This window comes from Anser anser, assembly GCF_964211835.1.
Source record: "Anser anser genome assembly, chromosome: 12".
NCBI lineage: Eukaryota > Metazoa > Chordata > Aves > Anseriformes > Anatidae > Anser > Anser anser.
This window is the reverse complement of record NC_139733.1, coordinates 13,212,176-13,236,147: the sequence shown is the minus strand read 5'-3', so window position 1 is coordinate 13,236,147 and position 23,972 is coordinate 13,212,176. Positions and strand designations below refer to the sequence as shown.

Here is a 23,972-nt window from a genome sequence, read left to right as displayed (position 1 = left end):
CCAAAAGAAATTCTGAATCTGGCTGGATGTCTCATAAGAGGAACAGGATTTCAGCATAGCTGAAACAGCATGACTTTGATTATTTGAAAACGCATGATTTAATCATTTCATTATGCATACCTTTTCACAGCAGGCGCCACAGCCTAAAACAGACAGAGACAAGCATTAGATGAAACAACATACTTTCTAGCTAAAGAGATTGGAATCAAAGAATTTAATCTTGCAAGGCACTGATATCCTTGCTGCCTTTAGACTTGGCTGCAAACAGCAGGTAAGCAGCACAGCGCAAATGGAGCCTTAGCGGAGCGCTCTGCTCAGAAGTGACATCCTGCAGCATGGCTTTGGTTTCTGCCTTCCACAGGGCACACCTGCCCACGTCTCACCTCCCTGCACACACACATCATGCTCAGAGTGCTGTCAGCATCCTGACACCCACCCTTAGCCCAGGTTGCCCTGACCACCCCTAAGTCCCTGCCACGCGTCCATCCTGCGTCTGTCCAGGCTGAGGTCACCGCGAGAGGCACCCGGGTCTCAGATCTGTCTGTGGAGCACCCAAGCAGCTCTCTGCGCCACACAGTGCCCTCAGAACAGCATCCTTGTCATGACTCAGAAGGCTGCTCAGTAACAACGCACAACACCGCGGGCTGGTTAGCAGCAGGCGGTCCCATGGTTAGCGTGCGGGTACACGATTTTTCCCCACACAGAACACTTGGTCTGCCCCCTTCTACAACGCCAGATGCTTTTCCTCTACTAGGAAATGGAAACAACCAGGGCCACAAACAAAGCTGACCAGCGGTTCGGCAGCACCCTGACATGGACGTGCTCGTGATGCTGCATTGTTCAGCGGGGGCAGCGTCCAGAAGAACGTGCTCTGATTGCAGAACAGAGCCTGTGTTCACATCCCAGCCCTGCCATCCTCCACTTGTTTTGCCAGAGCTAAACCAAATGGCCTCCAATTTCCAACAGAAATAAAAGAATGTATATGAAAATCCCGCGTGAAAGAGCGCCCAGACATGAGCTTATGAAATATTTTCACAGTGCTGGAAATGAACAGTTTGATCCGTGACTTTCAAGATGAAGAAGGCCAGCCAGATTGTCCCTCTGGAGAGGGCACCTGGAGTATCCCCACCAAACAGCCCATGCTAATGGGCTTCAGCCAAGCTTGCGGAAACCCCCTCTGAGAAAGAACAACAGCTGCAATTTCAGTGTCTATACCCCGACCCTCTGCAGGTATGAGAACCAGAGCAATGGGAATAGCGATGCCACCCTCTCCCCACTAGAAAGGAGGCTGAGAACACCAACCAGTTTCCTACAGACCTAAGTAGGATTCACCCAGTCACCCAAGGAGGCAAAGCTCAGTCCCAGGCCCTAGTACTTGGGCTCATGGCCAATTAAAAGGTGTTCGAAGGGCAGCAGAGTGCCAGAGAGTGCTTTGATCTCACAGATCCCAGCCAGATGTGTAATAGCCGCTCAGGTGTTTGTGCAGGTATCAGTAACAGTCCATGCACATCAGACAGACAGCTTTCTTCCTGGGTTTGCTAACAGAAACAGCGGTTGCTCGCAAATCACAGAGAACAGAAATAATCCCTACCTTTTTAAACATCAAAAATTGTAAAGCTTCACAGCTGCACTGTTCTGAAATTGAATTGAATGACTTGACTTGCCAAAACCTGAGATCAGAGTTCCAGGTCTTTCATGCCACAGCTGAAAGTATCAATAGCGCTCAAAGAGGAGCACAGAGCTGCCTTTCAAACACCGATTGTGGCTTTAGAGGCACTATTGGGTCTTATCCTTCTAGCACAGTAGCCTCGATTCAAAGTGGGTGTGGGAGTAAAGCAAACTGTTTTTCAGCGTGAACATTTTGTTATTTAAAGGACTGTTTTTTCTTTCTGAAGCTATATCTAAAGCCAGTTAAGGAATCTGTATTTCAATTAGTGTTTGAATTTAAAATATAAAGCATTTGAGTTTTTTTAAGTAGGAGAGCAGTGGTGTATTTTCTCTGCAAGCAATGCAGCAATGATTCAAAAGCAATATTCTTGCAAGCACAGACTTGCTCATACAGAAAAGCTTTGGGGATGAAGCATTAAATTCCCAGAAATTGCTTTCCCCATTGATCGAAAGGGTCCCAGGCCTGCTGACTTCTGATGCTGTAGGACCACGTTTGCTCAACCAGAACATCTCTCTGCTTAGACACAAATCTCTTGCCTTCACACGTTGCCCCAGTACGTGAAATGTCTCAGCAGCTCAATGTCAATTATTTATTTATCCCCCTAATGCCCTTTTGAGTTCTGGCACTGTTACTTGCCTAACTTTTGCAGAAGAGAATACCAAAGCATAGTAAATCTAAATAACCTGTTAGCTTCTATTTTACTTGTTGGTCATTGTTTTATTCATTACTGGTAAAAAAAATTTCATTAACAGTGGAATAACTGATTACAGCATTACAGCATTAAGATCAGAGGTGATTTTTTTTTGCAAGCAAGAGGATGTTAGCTTGTTACTCACCACGCTCTCTCTTCAGTCAAGCTGAGCAGGAGAGTTCAGTTATGCTCAGAGAGGCATTTCCAGTCTCTCACAGAACAAGGAGACAACCTGTGGGACTCTAACGGGAAAGGAAAGACTAGATTTGTACATATATATGCACATATATATAATATATATATAAACATACACACATATATACATATATCATATATTTAGGTAGATAGATGGCTATATTTATGTCGATAGATGTAAATATGTAGAAACAATAACTGCTGTAAAATGAACTGTTTTCAAAGCACATCATTCTGGTCCTGAAAACCCTGGAATCTTTTTTCAAATGACAAATACATCCTCTTCCTGCCTATCCTGGACCTCAGCTGCAAAATGCAGAACCACTTTGTGTCATGGCAGAGAAAAGAAAAAGGAAAACAAAGCCAAGACAATGAAAAAAATTAAATCCCCTCTGCTAACGTTGCCAGCACTTTCTGAATGAACTCTGTTGTGTCTGTGTCTGATGTTCACCTAAAAACCAGCGTAGATAGTCCAAAAACTCAAGGCCCATTCAAAATGGTCTGATTATGTTGGCACCAAACCAGAAACAACCCAAACCCCTGAGCTGTGTGCCCCTTCTGTCCAAACCTTCATTTCAATTTTCCTAATATCTGGTCATTGTATTCAGAATGCCCCAAGCAAGAAGCTGCACCCGAGTTTCCTGCACTTTTGCAGTGTTTGGAAAGCAGGATCCAAATTTAGCATCTTGAGCCCACTTAGACAGTGAATGACTTAAAGAAGAGGAAAAAAAAAAAAAGAAAGAGCAAACCTGCTGCTTATTTTACATTCTCAAGCTTCTTTGAATCTGTACAAATGCTAGGAACCAGCCAGACAACAGATGCATCAGGAAATTAGCTTGTCTCTTCCAAGAGCACACATTAAAATGAAGAAAGAGATGAAGATCAGGAGACCTGATGCCCTTCGGGGACTGTTGCTGGAAGCTTTGCCTTCAGGTGATAAAGGGGGAGGTGGTTAATCCAGGGCAGACACGGGCAGATAGCATTGCTGTACTTGTACCATTCTGTACAACATTAGTCCAGACAGGAGTCTATTAACAGTGTCTGATGGAAGCAATTGTATTATTTATTAAACTGACAAGATCAATTGGCTGCTTTGTACCAGTATAAAGAGAACTATTGTACTTTCATGTCCTTTTAAACACAGAGAATAAAGCGCTCCCCAGGGTGCTTTCATGGGCTGCCTTCGATTAAGAGTTCTTAGAACATTTGATATTGTCAGAGATCAGCTTGCCAGATCCCCAACTGGATTTGCAGCCCTTACAAAAGAAGGGAAGATGGTAGCAATTATAATTAAAAGTGAGCTGAGAAGGAAGGACCTTACCTGACTTAGAGGAGTGCTTTTACTCACTCTTCCCACAGACTAGGCTCTCAGACCTGAGGGAGACTGACCTGCTTTTATAGCACCAGCAGCAATGTCAGGAGTAGCGTCATGGCACTGGTAGCTGAAAATGGGATGTTAATTCTCTTCTTCACCTGGAAAACGTGGGGGGAGAGGAAGACGGCATGAGTAATTTTTAATAGGGCCTAATTCTGACAGGCCCTATTATTGCGTAAATTACCAGCAGGTTTTAAGATGAGCTGTGCAATGTGTCTCTATGTTCTCAGGTGTGGGAGATGAGGGCAGGGGGAAGGCTTTTTCATGACACCTCTGACTGATAAAGCACTTGGCTATTGTAGCACTCTCGTTATTACCTTTCATCCCAGGAGCTGAGAGCAGCTCGGATGCAGCATGGAACGTATGCCAGACACAAATATTTAGGAACCGGTGCCACTGTGTAGTTAAAGGCCTTTGACTCTACAGTTTCTTTCTCAAGGGAAAAGCCCAAGTCCATTGCTATTTAGGACACGATGCTAACGAGGTGTGTTAACACAAAACTTTACCTGCAGGGTGTTTTGGGAAGTACATCCAGAGGATGCAATTTTATAAACTACACAATAAACAGTTTCAGTTAATTCGGAGTGGATAAATATGCTAACGTTGTGGCATACTTAATAAATCAGTAGCAATGCTCTCTCAGAGCAGATATTTATGGGCAGTTGTGGAATTTTCCAAAAATCTGAATGCCCCTTTTACTACGTGCTCCTAAACAGAGGTGTGCACTGACTGCACTGAAGCCAGGCGCCAGCTTGGAGGGGGGAACAAATTTTTCATGGGTACCAAAGCAGGATTGTTGTTATTGTGTCATGATAAGCCACATTTGCCTGTTTGTCACCCTAGAACTGAAACCTCAAATATTCGTATTCAAATGCAGTTGTTTCCTCTTCAGTTGGGTTTTGCCTGGTCCTTGCTATTAATACAGAATATACATAAATTTCATGCTGAAATCTGTGCAACCTAGTGTTCCCAGTTAATTGCTGCCCAAAACAGTTTCAGGACCAGAGGCAGGTGACAGCCACATGACATTGGCTTCTGTTCAGTTCCCTGCTCTTCTTTATTCCCCAGTTTCTTGCCTATGCCACTTGGGTGTGCAAGCCTTTGCTAGCTCCAGGCCAGCCAGCTTCAGTTTTGAGAGAGATCTTAAAAAAATATTCAGATTTTCTCGTATTTTACTTCTGAAACGTTAATCTGCAATCTGCTGCTGCTTTATCTCTGTTGAACCTAATAAATCCCAAAATTAGAGCTCAGCATCAGGCCGTGCAACTCTTAGCATACCGACATAAACCAGCAAAGTCTGTGCCCCACCTTCCGGCTGCCGAACAGCACTGCACGGAAATCATCCGTCAAAGGCTTGGTCGTCAGAAAAATTAGTACCTTTAGGTATGCAGTGCCAATTGTTACGACTTGTCAAAATACTGCTCTTTCTTGGCTGGTGAAATAAAAGGTGGCTAAAAACGTATTAAGAACAGCATCCTATGCACCCACAGTGGAGATCTGCAATGCAGAACGATGGGTATTGTTCCCAAATTCAAATCTGTGGGTCTGTTACATTTTTTACAAGCTGATTTCCGAGATGCCACAACATCACACCATGAAGTCAGTGCTCAAAAGCACAGGAGGAGAAAAAGCTCAAATTTTCCTGCTGCAAAACCAGAATTCCCCTCCTAGGTTTGGGTACTTGCTCCCGTCAGGAAGCTACATTGCTAAAGTGCTCTATAACTGCATTACTATTGCTAGATCATTCATTGTGACAAGAAGACAACAGGGAAGATATTGAACAGTGGAAAGAGATAGCAAGGAATTACCTGTAGAAATGAAAGGAAGGAAGAGCAAGGTAAATATTTGTGGCAAGGAAAGAGGACAAAGAACACAGGCAAGCACTCAGACTTGGCCATCACCAGTCAGTGCCCATGTTCCCAGGCCTACAATTCCCCTAGATTTGAGGACAGTCAGTGCAGACAGGCACTGCAGTGCAGTCAACTACATAAGTTTTCTCGTTCACCTTTAAAGTATCTATCAAGAGATGATTTATTAGTTTTCTTACAATTTTTTTTTTTCTGCACTCAGAAAAAGAATCCGTAAGCCTACCATTTTATGTGTAAAATTGACAGAAAGAGCTGACCTGGCCTGCAGGAGTAGCCAAATGTGCTCACAAGATGTTCCTGATGTCTTTAGCCATCCTGTGATCCTAGCCTGCACAGAAAAATAAGCATATTTCAGAGAAACAACTGTGTGAGGGTACAGCTTAGTTTACCCTGCTGTGGGTCATTAGAGTCTCAACACAGTGGCAAACGTGTCGCTCCCTGTAAGTTATAGTTACATCTTATAGGTAGATAACTCTGGAAAATACCCATCCAAGAATACAGTGGTCCATGGGGATCACAGGAACCTTCTGCTTATCACAAGCTTTTCTCAGGAGTCCCTCCTTTTCTGTTGTACTGTTCTGTTGCTGTTCTGTCGGTACAGACAATTTCAGGAAATCTGTAGGACTTGCTTTTGAGATATCAAAAAAAAATATCACATACAAACACTATTCTTTTTAAGAGGCAAAACATCAAAGCTTTCAATGTCCTTTCCGATGTGGCTATATTCCAAGAGACACATCCTAGTAAAGCAGTTTAAGGTGAGTTTTTTTTTTTTTATTCTATCATCACTCATGAGTTTTCGTTCACAACATCATTCTTTCATTGCCCAGCTGTAGTCTAAGAGCAGCAGGGTTTTTTTCCACCTCTTACACAAGAGCAATGGTGGCAAACTGAGAATACTTTCATGGAAAAACACCTCCATTTACAACAGAAAGTGCCTGCGTCACTAAGGGAACTCTTACTTGTTTGGGCATTTATGTCTTTCTGGGACCAGTATTTCCTGGTATAGGAAACTTCCTGGATATAATCTTCTAAGCTGTAATTAACAGAAGACAAGTTAAAGCAGATATTGTGTAATGATCTGACAGTGAGTGTAGCAACGTTCTGCTTAACAGCTCAGGATATAGCTCTAAAGTATATGTTTTATAGGATCATATTTAAATTACTAATTATTATAAATGAGAGCAAACAGAATCTCAGGGGTATACTTACCCCTCAGGGGTCCTCAAAAATCCAAATCTGTGTTGGGTTTTTATGTCTGCTTGTTGCAAACTCAAACGCAAATGCATAGGAAAATATACCGAAGTCAAATATTTTTTTGCAATCTTGATTTGCCTTCCATGACTCAGTGATTCTTGTTTGATCCCATTTTTCCCCACAGGATTTTTTCTTGCTTGTGGCACTAAATATGCTTTACAATATTCGGATGTTTGTCTCCATTTTTCAACAGGCCATCATTGTGCTTGACTATTTCCAATTTACCTCTGAATACAGAGAGCTTAACTTTCTTACTGTCCCTTCTGCCATGCTTACTCTACAATTTTTAGGACTCTTGTAGGAACTTATTAAAAGTACAAACCCCTGGGAATGCCCTGCCAACTCAGGACCTTACAGTGATGGAGAATACCTGTTTTTCTGCACTGAACACCTACCGTAGAATACTTTTTTGTTCTTTTTCCAATGCTGCCAGGACAGGATCAATGAGAACTTATCACATGGCCAGTCTCTTGTGCTTAATTGTGTGCATATCGATGTGCACGGTCAGAAGAACTGAGCAAGCCTGACTTCAGCTCTTGGGTATTGGATTTAGAAAACATTTTGAATAGGCCTCTGATTTTCCTACTCTGTCAGCAAGGATCTCCAGTGTGTTCATGTTTCACAGGAGCAAGGCACAGAGAATGTGGACAATGTTCATGCTTAGTCTTCAGTCAAGTACTTTAATCTATCAGCAGGAAAATGCTTTCCCTTCCAGCAGGCCTCAGAAATCTCTCAAATAGCAACTGAGCCATATAGTACCTCATGCAAGTTTACATGGAAAAGCTGGGAGATGGGCAGGCAGATGACAGCTCTGGGTGAAGCCAAAACAGCTGCAGGCACATGAAGGGAATTCAAGCCCCCAAAGAATTAACCATTAAAGTTAAATTGGATTTTGCCTCTGAATTCACAGACCAATGTAAATATATCATCACTAATAATGCGGACAGTAGACTCAAATTAGAATATCATCATTAAATAGTTGGGTTTTGTATGTTTGTTTGTTTTTGTTTTGAAATCTGTGCCTTACCCAAATAGAACTTTCTGCCTGCCAAAAGGGCTAGAAAAAAACACGTTTTGCTCTTTCTCCACTTATAACTTTTTTTATTCCTTTTTCTTGGGGTCTTATGAGGTCTCTCTTTCAGGGGATTTATTTTCAGTGTCAGGACCCAAAAAGTAAAAGCAGATAAAGAAGGGCCATGAGCAGAAAGAAAAGCATACCTTACCCTTGTTTCCTAAACCAACAGCCCGTGCCATGCCAAAGCCAGAAAGCATTGACTATAAACAAAAAGCACCTTCTCAGATTCCCGTAGTGAGTCTGGCTTTCAGTATCCTCTGACAGTGTGATGCTTCCTGCCAAAAGAGCCCTTGTGTAAGGAAAGCAGAAGCAGCAAGCTAAACTAAGCCGCAGAAAATGCTTTCTAGGCAATGATAGCATTACCCGATTTATTCATAGCTCTGCTGAAGTGCTGCCTATAAAACCCACTGCAGTGATTTATTCTGCTCTCATTTCAGCATTGTCAAGAACCCTGCCTTCCTGCTACAAATCTGCCTCCCTTTGCTCACAGAATAACCCAAACAAATACAGAAACCTTTACACTAATAAATTCTACATCGCATTTAGGTATATAGGTTAAACCTGATGTATATCTAAGCTACCTTCTGCAGCAGCAAATGCCAAAGCTGAGATAGTTCTGCCAGTAGATGTCACCAGGAGCAGGGAAAAGCACCGTGGCAGGTCCCAGCTGTCCCACCTGTGTGCCAAAAGGCACTGTGATGATCCGAAGGGAGGTTTGGGAAGGAACCCGAGTAGGAGGTTGCCAGCGCAAACATGATTCATCAGCATTTCTGCTTTCTGACCTCGTGGGTGCAGTGTTGGAGGAAGACACGCATGACGCACTGCTGCACTTTGTACAGCAATGCAAAATGGTTTCATGCAAACCTGTTCCTCAGGCCGAGCCTCCATACGTACGTTTACTAAGGAAGAGCACAGGGAGATTCCAAGTTAGAAGTTCCCAAATCCCTGTCACCTGCAACCTTTGACCCCAAGGATTATTCAAATTGTCTGTCACAATCATTCCTTTGGATAAGGAAGAGGTAATCCCTGAACTGATTCTCCTCACCCCTGCTGTAAGCAGAATCTAGGAACATGAAGAGGGCTTCTGATGGAGTGCTAATCAGGCTGTGTAGTGTCAGGATGGGATGTCAGCATGTTTAAAAAATGAACATTCCTATAAGAAGGATGTTTATTTAAAAAAAAAAGAATCTGAATACCCTTGAAAAGCAACCCTCCCCCATTTCCTTCTTTCCTTCCATCTCTGCACAAAAATGTCTCCCTCTTATCCAGCTTAGTTCTCCTGAGGGCAGGAGGGGAAGGGGGTGTAATTTTGCTGGGTTCTTTTGGTTCTCCTTAAAGGAGGTGATCCTTCATCAATATTCTCTTCCAGATGACCACATTCATTCTGGGACTTTTCCCAGATTTGGGTGTTTTGGCAGGAGAGAACACTAAGGCCTCTGCCACACGTATTTCTAGAGCTGGTCTTGGCCAGAAAGTGTCAATGGGATTGCTTGGCATGGCCATGGCACTCAGAACAGTCAATAAGTCTCAAAACACATCCAAACAAATTACTGTAAGTACCACAGTCTTCTCGGACTGATTAGTGACTTGGGCACTGAGGTCTAATAAATGAAGTGAGACTAAAATAGTTTCCATGTTACTGAAAGGGGAATTCTAGATCTAAAGACAGATGAAAGTTCTCTTCTGCAATGGGGAGAGAACACAATTATTTTTCCTTAGGTTGATTTCTAAAAAGGCAGAGGATGCACAGCCAGTACTGACTTCAGTTAGAGCTCTGGTTTCAGAGCATGTCTCCATGTGAAAAAAGAACTTGGTTGTAGCAAACATATATAAATGGCACAAGCTACTTGGGTACCAGCAAAGACAGTAGGGCTTCCCCAGGGTACTCCAGCTAAACCTCACTCTCAGTATTCAGAGCCTGAGAATAGTCTGTGATTTCCTGTACTTTAGTATGTGGGCCTAACACCCACCTAAAGCAAAGCACAGTAAAACAACAAACATAAACCAACCAGGTAACAACTAACCTTTTTTTTTTTTTTCCTGCTTCTTCTCATTCCTGTATCCATCTACAATAAATCAGGTAACCCACCATCTTCAGCAAAACCTCTGAGACGCTGAGAGAACAACAAATGTCCATCTTTCTGGGTATCTTCCTTAAGCTTTTGATTTCTGTAGGAGCTATGAAGTTCTCGTTTTCCCCATGGTTGCAAACAGGGAAATTTCCTAGGGACAACCTAAGTGGTTCAAAATATCTTCATGTGCAATACTATTTTCATATGGCAAAGAAACTACCATTCAACATAACCTAACTTCGTCTTCTTCCATTTGGAAAGTTACTAATCCTCCCATAAAATCCTTGGTGAAGCTAAATCCTTTATAGAGTTCTTTAAAAAGAGTAATGGCAAAATATCAGAGAACAGCAATAAGGGATTTGGGAGAAAGTGTTTCCCCTGTAGATGCACACACCACTTAGCAAGAACTACTTTTAGGCTGCACTTACGAGACTCCAGACCACATATCATCACCTGTATGATTCACATACCAAAAAAGTAAAAATTAAAAAAAATATTTTTTCATCAGTGGGTGAAATTCAAATATGATGTGTTTAGATGAGATGCAAACATTACACAAGAGAGAACAGCAGCTGTACTAAACAGTCTAAGGAATATAAGGTTGTGTTATGCTTTTTTTATATCAGAATAGGCAAAAAAATCATACTGAAAATGCAAAGGTAAAACTCAAAGTTTACAAGCCAACTACTCTCTGGGAAACATGCATATTTCATCTTGTGTGTTGCTTTCATCCAAAGCATCCTTCTGAAAAAGTATGCTGAATCTTTTATTTTGCTAGATCTTACTTATTAGTTTCTGGTACTATAAAAATGTGTATAAGAATTTTCTCCCATAATCCTTAGGGAAAAAAAGAAAAAAGATGAGAAGCTGAATAAAAGATCTGTGACAAGTGAAACCTCGTAAGTGTAGTTGATCAAAAGACATTTTTTCCATGAAAGTTTCTCTTCATCAGAATTTAAGTTTCAATGGAAAACTTCAAATATGGATTTAGAAAAAAACAAAAACAAACTACAAAAGAAAAAAAAGCAAGGCCTATGGCAAATACAAAAATAAGCAAAGAATTTTCACAAAGAAAGCACCATTTACTTTTCCCATTTAGTTTTCTGAGTTAAATATGTGGAATGTACATGGAGCAGAGTAACAGCAAGCTAGCCGGAAGGAAAAGAGAGAATAAATAAACCAGTGCTAGTGTGTCTAGTATTTATAAGGAAATTCTCTTCAGAAACACAGCCTGCATCACTAATAAAATTCCTATTCAAAAGCCAGCTAGCTTGCACAGCCTAATTGATATATGCCATTTTTTTTTGTGTAATATGAAAGGTTCATTTTTCTTCAATGGGCAGCAATCTCTGCTTTGGAAGCAACACTATTTAGTAAAGCAGGATGTGAAATCTGCCAGATTTTGACCAGAATAATAGCTGTCCTTGCAAAACTTGCATCCTGGCTCTAGATTTCACACAAGATTCCTTTCTTCTTTCTTTCCACTGCAGACATCAGCAGCAAAGTATTGCTCTTCAGTACATTTAGCACATGGTGGCAGGCTTAGCTGCGGGGATCAATTCTTCTTTGCTCTGAACTGATTCTCCTGTTTCTGAATGCAGCAGCTCATTCAGAATTCAATTCCTTGTATTTCACAGCAGCACAAGTTCACCCACACTTTTTACAGCTTCAAAAAGCAATTAGGCAAACTGAGGACAGAAAAATCCATCTGAGGTCCCAGTTCAAGCTCAAGCAGCAGCAACACTACAGTGCACAGGTTGCTAGGAAGTTGTACTAATGGACTGCCTGGTTTGCTTTCCCTGTTCTTTTAATTTCCTCTGATCTGGACACTGTAAGAGGCTATATGAACCTCTGGTCTGCCTCATCATGGCTTTCAGACATTACATTGCTATCCAGAGTAACCTTCCATATGGGAATTGATGTAAGACACCCCAGCAATAAGAGCTTTTTCTCCATTTAAGATGGGTTTTCACAGAAGAATGAATGCAGTAAAGATATCAAAAGAGTAATGTTTTACGAACATATTAAAAAGGTACATTATTAAGGCTAAAACCTCCCTCACCTTCATGTGAATATGCTTGCAGAGTTCCAAATCCACATCGCAGACTAAGATCTCCTTCCCCATTCCTGCTTTAGTTTTCCTCCAAATTCTGGTTATATTTTCCCTTTTCAGCAGCTCATTCACTGCAAAAGCAAGCAGAGGTTGGTTGGTCCTAGGTTCCCCACACTGAAGATCCCAGTGCTGTTATATATGAATAGCATCAGGGGATATGAACTGCTTCAGGGGGTAGTGTGAAGGAAAAACAAAGATACCTTTGAAATAAAGACAAACCCAAAACATTTAAGTAAATATTAGAATTAGAGGGATTTTTTTTCAAACTCATATTTGGATCTAAATGTCCAGACTTGCCTCTTTGCCTTTTGCACAGAATAATCTCCAAGTATGTATTTATTTATTATTAATGCATATTTAGGTTGGGCAGTTATTCCACGTCACAAGTCCTCTATATTATTGTGAAAAGCGGTTCTTATAGGCCAGTATTGAGAGATCTAAAAAGCAAGCTCATTGAGATTCAGGTTGTCCCATTTTTCTACAATGAATACATCTTGTTTGAATGCTGCTCACAGACGGCGTGGAGCAGTATATTTTGCAGACGATGGAAACAGACAAAAATCAGCTGAGGAAAAGGGAAGATCCAACTGCTTCCAGTGGGAAGGTTTCTACACACTCATCCTCCAGCTGTTGCCAATATTCAAGGAATATCTGTACACGCTAGTGTGAAGCTTAGGGCCTTACTGCACAGATAAGATATAGAGATCATTTTTAAAAGCTTCTAAGATACCTTCAAGAGCAGTCGGGAAACAAGCACAGGGGCGTTATCAAGAAGGCTCTCAGCCAGCAAATTCTCCTAAATAGCCCAGAGCTTTATTGAACAGCTTGCACTGGAAGATCAAGGAATCAGGACGATCTATGAAGCAATCTTAATGCTGATTTAGTAATTGCCCGCGAATACAACTCATCCTCGACTAGATGAGACCCGGGGGACTGAAGTCCCGTCAGCTCCCCAAAATAGGTCATGAATGGAGTTTTAAGTGATGCCGACACTGCGCGTGGATTCCTCTCCAGGGAATAATTTTTTGCCACATTGCCACAGGAAGAATCCATCACCTGGTAATTTTATTCCATTTGCAAAGCAGTGAGCAACTTCTGCAAACAGCAGCTAAATTAACCTTAGAAAAGCAAAGCCAGTCTCAGTTCAGTATGAGGCAGCATTTTACCATGGGGACTTAAACACCGTGGCTCCACGTACACAGAGAGCTGAGCCTTCTGACAAACTCAGATATGCGGCATCCTGAGCCAATATAGAGTCAACAGTTTGCCTAAAACTCAGGTTTCACGGGCTGAGCTCTGGCCCTTTGGGAATACTAAACTTAGGCTGAAATCTTACCATTTCCAACATAACGCGTGGATGCTAAAAGACTCGTTCCTGTTCAAGAATGTCTCCCAGACCTGCTGTAGTCACATGAAAGCTTGCCCCAAATCCACAAGTACATGGATGGACTATTCTACCAGGCACTGAACTTGTCCTATAAATGCCCCAGTCTCCCCATTCACTTCCAGGGATTTTTCTGAACTCTGACACTTCTTTTGGTCTGCTCCCCTCTGGCTTTCTATCTATGGCCAAGCACTCTTTCTTCATCTACATATTCAAAGCACAAAGCTAAAATTGCACAAACTAATCACTTCTAAAACTCCTCGCTGTGGATGTGTGAAGCATGCCTCCACTGAGAAACAGCAGACCGTGGTTCATTTCAGCAGCATGGGCAGACAAATCTGCTTAGTGTGTCCAGAGAAACTGGGGGCTGCCCTCCACAAAGAGCCCGGAGCACGTGCTGGAGGCGCAACGTGTCCCCTGGTGCCTACGCTGTGCTGGTGGTATATCTGCAGCCTCAATGCAATAGGCAGGCAAGGGAGAAGACGACAGAACGTGCTCCACGTAAATTTAGCCAGCACGTCCTCATCTCTAATTACTTTAAGTGGTTGACAGGATATAATTGATGTGGCGACTTACTCTGTCTCCTGATACTGACATTTTTAGAGCTGTGCTTGCTGACTAGGAGAGAAAAAATGTTAGGAGTCCAAAATGACCTGCTATTTGCACGGGCTGGACGGATGCTCCATGTAGCGATAGGCTTGAAGACCAGAGGACAACCTGACACCTCCATGGCACGCCCGTAAGGGCACAGCCAGGCATAAATTGCCTAACACTGTATGCCAAAGTATCAAATATGCAGCAATTTAAAGTGGAAAATAGAACTTCCCTCAGTTCTGTGTGTGGACTTAAGATGTATTTTTGTAAAGTATAAAATGAGTGTTTAAAAAGTAGATCTTAAGCCCTTTAAATCAATATCCACACCTTCTTATCCACCCAACTACACAGCTGTGAGGCTGCCAGCACACTGCAGCCAGGCCAGGGGGCAAGGAGCATGCATCGACCGTATAGAACAGGCATGCCCATGCCCTAACCGTATTCCCAAATGCTCCAAAACCTTTGGCCTGGCATTATTTCTCTAAAATTTCTCAATATACTCCAGATTGGATCAAGATTAAACATATCAGCATGTTGGAATGAATTCTGGAGGTAGAGAGGAAGGGAAGCAAGGAATGTTTAAGGAGTTGCCTTCCATCCCTCTTCCCAGATAAAGCTGGAACGCTGAGCAGCCCAACCCACTTAATTGTATCTAACCCATGATACACACTCCCTTCACACATTTCTCAGGGAAACAAAAACAAACAGAAAACCGAGCATTCCAAATCAGTAAGAGAAACTCAGAATTTTGCTAAACAGGAAGCACCAGATCATTATTATGATTTCAACTCAACTATTCATAAGAATCCAGTGAGCCAATTTTAGAAGCAGAAGAACCAACCAAAGGACCTCAGAAGAGATCACAAATCTGATGATGAACCTTGAACATAACATAACTTCGAGCATGAAAAATTAACCAATATAACTGATTATATTCAAAGTACATGTGGGTGGAATTTAAGTGGGTTGTTAGCAACTTCAGTGCAGAAATCAGATTAAGCATGGGAGAAGCTCCAATGCGTGATTATCATGTGATAATTACTCAACATTTTGACAGAGCCCAAGGCTCCACTCAGCCCAGCCCTTGACAATGAGAAGGCAGCCTAAGCCCGTGAGTATGAAACTACCACTTCTGTTCATCCTCGAGCAGTTCCTTTAGGGGAAGTCCATGAGCTTCCGCTGAAACCCCAGGGGACCAGAAGCAAGGTCCAGACCCCTGGAGAAGGCAACAGTAAATCAGCTGCAGTGCAAATCTGTTTCGATAACCTTTTGGAACCGGGTCACCACCAATCATTCGCATATAGGGAGTTCTTAGAGAAACCTGTCTGGTCCTGGCATCCATTTGATCTGCTCTTCATGCTGTTACCACAGCAACTGGTGCTTGAATGAAAATCTGTTAGCAAGCTGGATCTACAGACTGCCCCATCACATCACAAGGTAGCAAAAGTGGAAGCTTGAGGCAGGCCTGGGAGGCATTTATCTGCATGTTTACTACACGGGTTTTCAGCTTTGTTTTCCATTTGTTCTTTTTCTTTTGACAGAATAAGCATCAGCAGACCAATTTTTCTCTATCAAAAAGTACTCTGTAGGTCAATCACAGAAATGAAGTCTTTTTGTTTGGCCTGCTGTGCAGTCTAAATAGCTCAAAATTTTTGGTATTTGCATTAGGTTTCCATATCTCATGGAAATTGAACATTTATATTCTGTAAACACTACTGCTGAGAGATGTAATGGTAGCCACATACCTTCGCAGAAATAAAAATGCTTTACAAAATTATAAAAAATCTAATTACATGTTCCCCAAGGGATTCAGATTTGTCTTGTCGAATTTGACCCAAATTTATTTTTTTAGGGAATGCAGACATGGTATTCCAGTTCCTTGCAGGATATTTTCATATCTGGAAATGCAGACTCTGAGACGCACTTCATTTTGAGGGAGGGAGGGAAAGTGTGTGTTTACGTTAGAGAATATTACATGAACTGACGTAACCTGTGCTATTCTCCCAGTTGACTTACTGAACTGCTCTGGAATATGCTTTATTTCTGTCTCTGTGACCGGGCAGAAACATTAGAACTAAATTTGAACTCTCAGTCTTTGTCCTGAGGAGCAGAACAAATGAAGAATAGCTTTGGCCCAGTACTCAAGCCATACCGAGATGCAACACCTAAGCATCATGCTTAACCCAAAGAGGGAAAGGTGAATTAGTGACTGCGGACAGGTGAGGGGGCGAGAGGATGCTGGGATCAGCACTAGTTCACACTACCCACATCTTTAGCTTTTGAAATCAATGCTGAATTTTTCCAGTAGGAAAGGGGAAAGGTAACACAGCTATGCCTTTGATATTTTCCCCCATTACTCAAAATCTAGAAGTGGGACTACCATTGTTTAAAATCTTCTGTGTCACAGGTATTATTTCTTTCAAAGACAGAAGTTGGGGGAGAGAGTGAGAGTCCAACAGAGAAAGAAAAAAAAGAGAAAGAGATTAAAGCATACCATTGTGAGAGGTGAGAATACATAAAATAACTAAGCCTGAAATCACAGAATGGTTGGGGTTGGAAGGGACCTCTGGACATAACCTTGTCCAACTCTCTGCTCCAGCAGAGCCACCTATAACTGCTTGCCCAGGACCATGTCCAGGCAGCTTTTGGAGACTTCCAAGGAGGCAGATCCCACAGCCTCTCTGGGCAGCCTGTGCCAGTGCTCACAGTTTAAAAAAAAAAAAAAGTTTCCCAATAGGAGGTTTAGGCAGAACCTCCCGTGTTTCAGCTTATGCCCATTGTCTCTTTTGACCTGTCAAAAACACTGCTAATTCATTGTGCAATTAAGCAATTTCCTCATGCTCTTAATTCCTCTGGGTGACAATTTTCATTTCTCTGATTGCTTCATCACGACAAATACAGAACAGCTACTTCTAGCTTCTATTGTGATAAAGCCATATTTGGTAGAAAAAAGCTTATATCTGATTTGAAATACATAGGAAATGGGACCTGTATTTAAAGATAAAGATGAAGGACTGGAGAAGCATGTTTCAGTAAAACTACACTACTGCACAATTTGCCCACTAATTTCTTGCAATCAAAAGAACTAGAAAAAAAATTTCATTCACACACAAAAATCTTCCCAAATATTATTTTTACCACATGAATACATAAAAAACAAACAAACAAAAAAAAACAAACCCACAACCTATTAATTTCTTATGAATCAAATTTCTTCCCATTGGCTATTTGAAATTAGACACAAAAGCTGCATTAAGTAGATTTATGTCTTGGGAAAAGTCTTCAGAGGGACTTGTTTTGTTTTAAGGTTTCTGGTTCTTGATGTTAGGCTGGTGACCTCTCTCTCACCCAGCTTTTTCTGCTCCATCGCTGGCTGATCAGAGGTGAAAAGAGGAAGCTATTTAGAGCAATCGCCATAATTTACTCAATCAATAGCAGAACAGCTACCCATAAACATCTCTTGCACAAAGTTCCCTGTGAACACATTGGCATGCTTAGTAGCTAAACTTTGCCTTCCGCGAACACTCTTATGAAAAAACAACTAATCATTAGCACCAAATATAGTAGAAAACACATTTTTAAAGGCCAAGAAAGCTAAACTGGCCTGGAAATTTTTATTACAGGAAGTGTTTGAGAATTGTTTTGTCCTTCTGAGAACACCGAGGTCAGAGGCCCAAGATATAAATTCTGCCCAAAGACAAGTCTGAGCCTTGCCTTCAGAATTTGATCTGAATTTTGAAAATACTAATTAGCAAAACCTAATGTGGATCATCTCTGTGAAATGGATATATTGCAACTAGAAGAAACAACCCAGTAGGAAGATATGAGGCATGCACTATGCAAAGAAGCCCAAATTCTGAGAGAAAATTAGAGACTTTTCATGATCCTTGTTGAAACAATCCCATAAAAGCAACTAAGCTTTTCACTGATCTCAGTCAGGTAAAAGCTATTGAAGCAACTAAGGAAGGAATTAAGTAATTAAGGAAGAAAACTCCAAACCTTAATTTGATACTTTACTTCTAGTAATTCATTTAATAATATATGTATATATATTGAATATCTGATTTGGAAAACCAACATGCCTGTCATACCATGACTGTCTCTCTTCCTCAGCAGTAAATCACTACCTTGGTGAGGGCAGAGGACAATTATTCCCTTGTCTGCTAACAAGTACCATGTTTGTTCTCGCCTTTCTCCAGTGACTTCACTTCATTTTTCCTTAGCTAGGTTAACAACAACATTCACAGCTCCTGTCTCCAGGCCAAGCAATTGTTTTAAGGGCTCCAAAGTCGTTTGACTGCTGATGTTGACAGGAAGGCGAACATTTCTGAGCTGATCAGGGCTTTATTTTAAGACGTCTTGGTCCCTCTTACTTCCTCCCATCATAGCGCCTAGAAAGACTGCCAATGGCTATGCTTACAAGACTCCCCGTTTCAAGCTCATACTAGCATTTCACAGGAAGGCTCCCAGGAAGTTTTGAGTTTGTCCCAGATTAGAGAGACGCAATCTTTCACATTGCAACCAATTCTAACAGAGGCAGGATCACAGTCTCAACTTCTCCCTGCACACTCCTGCTAAGATCATAGTGCCTTCCGTTCTCTCAAAGTCAGCTGTTGAGATAAACCATATGAATAAAAAACCCAGTCCTGCCTGCAGTGTGCTGCGTGCTTGTATTCCAGATGAGTTCCTGTTACAATCCTGGTGGATGCCATTGTCTTACTCCAGATATTGATCTGGTGCAGCAAGAATAAGGCACGTAAACTTCTGGTCTGTATTAATGTGTACTGTAACTCTTGGCACCATATCAGCTGACATTGCTCTACACCATGTTTTAAATCAATTACCTGAAGTAATAATTGTTTGTTATCAGTATGGGGAATTTCGTAAACGAGACATACTTGATAAATCAATGCACAGATAAATCCAGACATCATAAAGTAATTTACATGAATTTACTAAAATGAGACTACTGGAATTATAATCTTTCAAATACACCAAACTAATATTACCATTTTTTGCAGCTTGCTATGTTAAATACATCTCTGTCCATTTTGATCTTTAGACCTTTGCTTCTGGTGAAATGATTAGGTATTATAATGAAACTAAGCTGTAAAAGCCAGATTTATCTTTCTTCCAGTTTTATCTTAATAGAGCCAGTGAAATCAAAATATGAATTATGCTGCTATATCAGCTGAACAGTTTACGTGATGTACCTCTGCTCCTGCATATTTGAAATTTATTTATTTTTCAACAATAGGCTTCACTCCCCCACTCACTTGTAAACAAGAGCTACTGGAGCAGCACTGAGCCCAGTTCTGCTTTCTCACCAGCTACATCTGTTTTCTTTTCTGTAAATTCATTGCTGGTTTACATCATCGTAAACTGGGTCAGAAACAACCCTAGCAACTGCTCATTCGAGCTAGTGAAACATATGAAGAGTGGCTGCAATGACAGAGCAGTAATAATGCGTCTCACCTTTAGTCAATTAAATTTAGGCCACGCAGAACTGTAAGTGGAAAATTTTGGCAGAGTGACTGGCAAATCATGGCAGATCTAACAAAGCTAAAGTCATTTAAATTCATCTTCCCTGTGAACTTTAGTCCGAGGCTGTAAAAAACCCAACTGAATACCACAAAAACTCGAGCGAGGATCGCTGATACAGACACTTCCCGTTACCTCACGATGACTTGCAGAAAATCTGTCTTATCAATGTAAGGCATTCATCCTCTGTGTTGCAATCACTGCTCACCTCACGGGAAAACAACCAACGTAGTAATGTGCATTTGCTAAACTTGTGTACCAAAGACAGATATTAGAGGAGCCCAAACATGTTTTCATAAGCTACAGAAGAGGACAACTATTTCCACCGGAGGGGATAGGAGAATTTGGAATGTGCTTTTGGATATAGGAGTGCCCTTTGAGAACTATGGAATATATCTTCAAATGAAAACCATAAATTAAGCATAATTACTATTTCTGGCAGCTTGCATAAGAAAAATAGAGCATTTATCCTGTCACCTTGGCTCACAATCTCAGCGCAGTCTCAAGATTTCTGACTCGTGCTTTTGGCATGGCTGCACTGCTGCTATTATACACTTCCTTTTGATTTTCTCCACCACTATTTCTAAAAAGTACCTAATTTTCCTTCAACATTTTGTGGCTAAAATGTTTGCCTGTCCTTTGGCTGTTACTGTTTTTGACTACTTCCCCAGCAACCCCAGAGCAGCCACCCTGCAAAAAGCAGTCACCTCCCCTCCCTGCCCAAACACCAGCTCAACCACAATCACAGCCACATTTTTCTCGCCTCCTCCCATCTTCAGCAGCAAATCCAGATTTTATGTCTCTGCCCTATGAAAGACACAAGGTATCTTTCCTTACATTTATCCATATGCTCTGCCCCACAATTCCTGCCATTTTGTCTACTCCCATCTCTCTGCAACCCCACCCCGCCTTGCCTTTTATTCAGCCAGGCCTACAAGCCAGATCCTTTCTGTAAAGGCCAGAAATGACTGCTGTGCAAAATCCATCTCGCTGATTACATATCCAACATAGATTTATCTGTTAATACAGAACGTTCCAGAGGGCAGGGGCTTTGCTTTTGTGCATTGCTCGGGATTTTGTCATTTAAAATGCTGCCGCTATCAGCAACGTTACAATGACAGTGCCAACACTACTTTGCTGTGATTAGGAGGGACACAGGACAGCAGGGAACTGGGTTTAAATTCTTATTGAGAAAGAAAACAAAAATGAAATAATTAGTCAAGTCTCTACTTACAGAGACCGACCAGGCTTCTAGAAATCCAAGTTCCAGTACAGATATATGTACAAAGGACATGGCATGTAAAGGATGCTTGAGTTTGGCAAATGACCTGAGAGACGTAAATGTGCCTGCATTGAAGCATGATAGTATTTTTTATTTTGGTTTCTTGAAAACATTTTTGAATATTACAGCTGAAAGGCAGCGACATATATTACTCAACATATATATGTAATATATATTACATATATTATTTTCTGCTTAGAAAAGTAAGTACAAAAATAAATACTAAGCAAGATATTAAAAGCTGACAACAATCCTTTTCCGAAACAGTTTGCTGCAGTATTTCTACTATGAAATCAGTCTGGCAGAGAGCACAAAAATAAATATAGAATGTAATTAATTAGTGAATACATTTCTGGGAGCAGGTTTTCACAAAATGGCATCTAAGGGAGAACAGACTCACCCTGACCCAGCCAAGTCTATGAACCAGCTCATCCCAGCAGACACTCAGTGGTGAACAGCATGGAGGAGAAAGGACATTGGAGCTGTACAAAGCAAAAGGAACTCCTGTGGTGGCCTTGCTCAGTGGGAGAGTTTACTCAGTTTTAACATATGAAATAAAAAATAAAACAAAACCTGTATGCAGAAGACACCTGAAACTTTTTTTTTTTCAGAGCAATATTTTTTTTTTTTTCCTCAGAAGGCAGGCAAGCTATTCTGCAAATAGAAATAGGCTCAGTTTACTCAGATTGGAGAAAAACAGATTAATTTGACATTCCTGGTTTTAACACTACATTAGATGAAACAGCAAAACAGCCCAATGAACCACCACCACCGACAAAACCCACAAAACGACTTACACTGACTTTTTTTTTTCCATAGTGTCTGATAGAACTTCAGATGCATTAATTGGCATTTACCTCTTGGGGTTCCTACAAGCAGGTTCCATTCAGTATTTCTGGGGGAGCAGGATGTAGAAGATGCTCTGTAAACTTTCACCAGGCACAGGCTCCTCAGTAGGCTTCAGCAAATGACCCTTAAATCCATCATTTAGAAGCTATGTATAAATACCTGTTTTTCAGATCGCCAGCAAATTCTGTTGATAAAGCAATTTCCTCTGTGTATTGTTCTAGATTTTGACAGCATAATATAGCAATTTACAGAAGCTTTGGTTGTCATCTCTGCTTTGTATAAGCCTGCTATATTTGTTTTGCTGTTTGTTTCCAAGTATATCCTGTAAGGAGAAGAACAGTTAGAGAGGAAAACCCAGTACGAATAATGATGCATAAGAAAGTGTGAGGGTGTTTTCTACCTCTTTAACAATGTATTGAGAGAAGAGACCAAAATCTAGTTCTTTAAAATAGGATAATTTTACCAGAACTTAGACAGCAAAATATAAACATTTTAAACATTGTTTGTCTTTGTTATAAAGTTACATACTTCATCAGTTTATCTCCCACAGTCAAGATGTCTGTTGTTATAGTATCACTGAAGTGTTAAGTAAATAAATTCTAATATGGGCACATTTCTGATGAGCAAACATGGAATGCATTCAGTTTCTTTTACCTGCAGAAGCTCCACTTGAGTAGCGTAACTTTCAGATAATTTGTTAATTACCTCTTCAATACAAGCTGAAGCCATCTTTCCTTATGTAAAGATTAGTTATGTACTTAACTAAAAAAATAAGCTCCTACTAACATTTTTATCTGCCATTCTGGTATTTTACAGCAGGTCTCAATCTCAGTGATCACCTTCAGTTCATATTTTATGAGCAAGCACATAAGGAGTGTTATTATCTCCACGAGGACTGCAACTCACCAACACTGCAAAACATTTTGTAAAATAAGTACTGAAGATAATACTAAATATTATTCAAATCAGACATTGTCCATCATTGGAGCCTAATTCAGCAAAGAAGATGAGATATACGAACAATTCTTAGAATTGAAAAGCATGTTCCAAGGAGACTTATTTGTAGTTTATTTCACATAAGTTGTATCTAGACGGAGAGAAAAAAATGCATTAATGTACAAGGAATTACCACTGCCAATATTGGTGAAGAAATAATGAAAAGATGATTGGCATAAATCATTCAGAAAGCTTAATACACAATCCTCAAGCATATATTAAATTGACTGGCATTCCAGAGCTGAGACATTCTAAGGTCAGACTTACGCTGGAACACTATTTCTTTCCATATTGTATTGTAAATAAAAAGTGGAATTCTCATCCCATGGGAAATTCCAACATTTTGACATTTTTCAGCGCAAATAAAAAACATACCGAGTTGGAATCATTGAAACTCTTATATGCAATGGTATAGGAATATAAAAATAATGTAAATATCATAAAAGTTAAAATGAAAAGAATAAAATGCCAATATGAAAGATTTCAATATAGCCAGAAAGAAAGAGGGTAAAATTATTCATTTTGATATTTTCCCATCAAATTTAATCTAAATCAATGTATTCACTTAAGATGATTCATTTTTGATAAAACTGCATCGTCTGAATATAAAATCATATATTCTTTTTCAGCTGGCTCTCATTATTAAAGATTGATCAGACTGTAAAAGTGCTGGGAAAAAAAAATCCTTAAGAATTCAACTTTTATAAACTGATTATATTGAAAGCAATTTTGATTAAAGTTTTAAAACCAACAAGAACAAAAAGCAAATAATCACAGTAATTGTCAGTCAAGTTCAAAGAACGGGGCTGTAGAGCAGTTGCACAAAAGACAGCCAAGTGAATTGCTAACACGACTGCCTCTATTTCAGCCAAAGTCCTGTCTCCCTCCTCTGCAGGGCCCGTGGTTCTACACCCTCAGAACTTTGGTCGCTTCCCTGTTGTAGTCCTGCACTGAGGATTTAGAGCCTCTCTTCCACCCATTTGTCAGCACCCAATTTATTGTCTTGTCAAG

At 40.7% G+C, this 23,972-nt stretch overlaps 1 protein-coding gene across 2 annotated transcripts in view; it reads right to left on the bottom strand.

Moving 5' to 3' along the window:
- The window catches only part of CHST13 (carbohydrate sulfotransferase 13), a 53,774-nt gene extending 46,997 nt beyond the window's left edge, over positions 1 to 6,777 (bottom strand). The window contains exons 1-7 of one of the 2 annotated variants that reach the window (XM_083795123.1): positions 6,761 to 6,777; positions 6,284 to 6,387; positions 6,056 to 6,126; positions 3,945 to 4,028; positions 3,305 to 3,482; positions 2,506 to 2,602; positions 121 to 143 (exon numbers count right to left, since the gene is read on the bottom strand). The gene's annotated coding sequence lies outside the window, so the exon portion shown is untranslated. Of the gene's footprint in view, positions 1 to 120; positions 144 to 2,505; positions 2,603 to 3,304; positions 3,483 to 3,944; positions 4,029 to 6,055; positions 6,127 to 6,283; positions 6,388 to 6,760 lie in introns of those variants that run through there. The other variant, XM_083795121.1, reaches the window with a different exon arrangement.
- Positions 6,778 to 23,972: the final 17,195 nt, after the last annotated feature.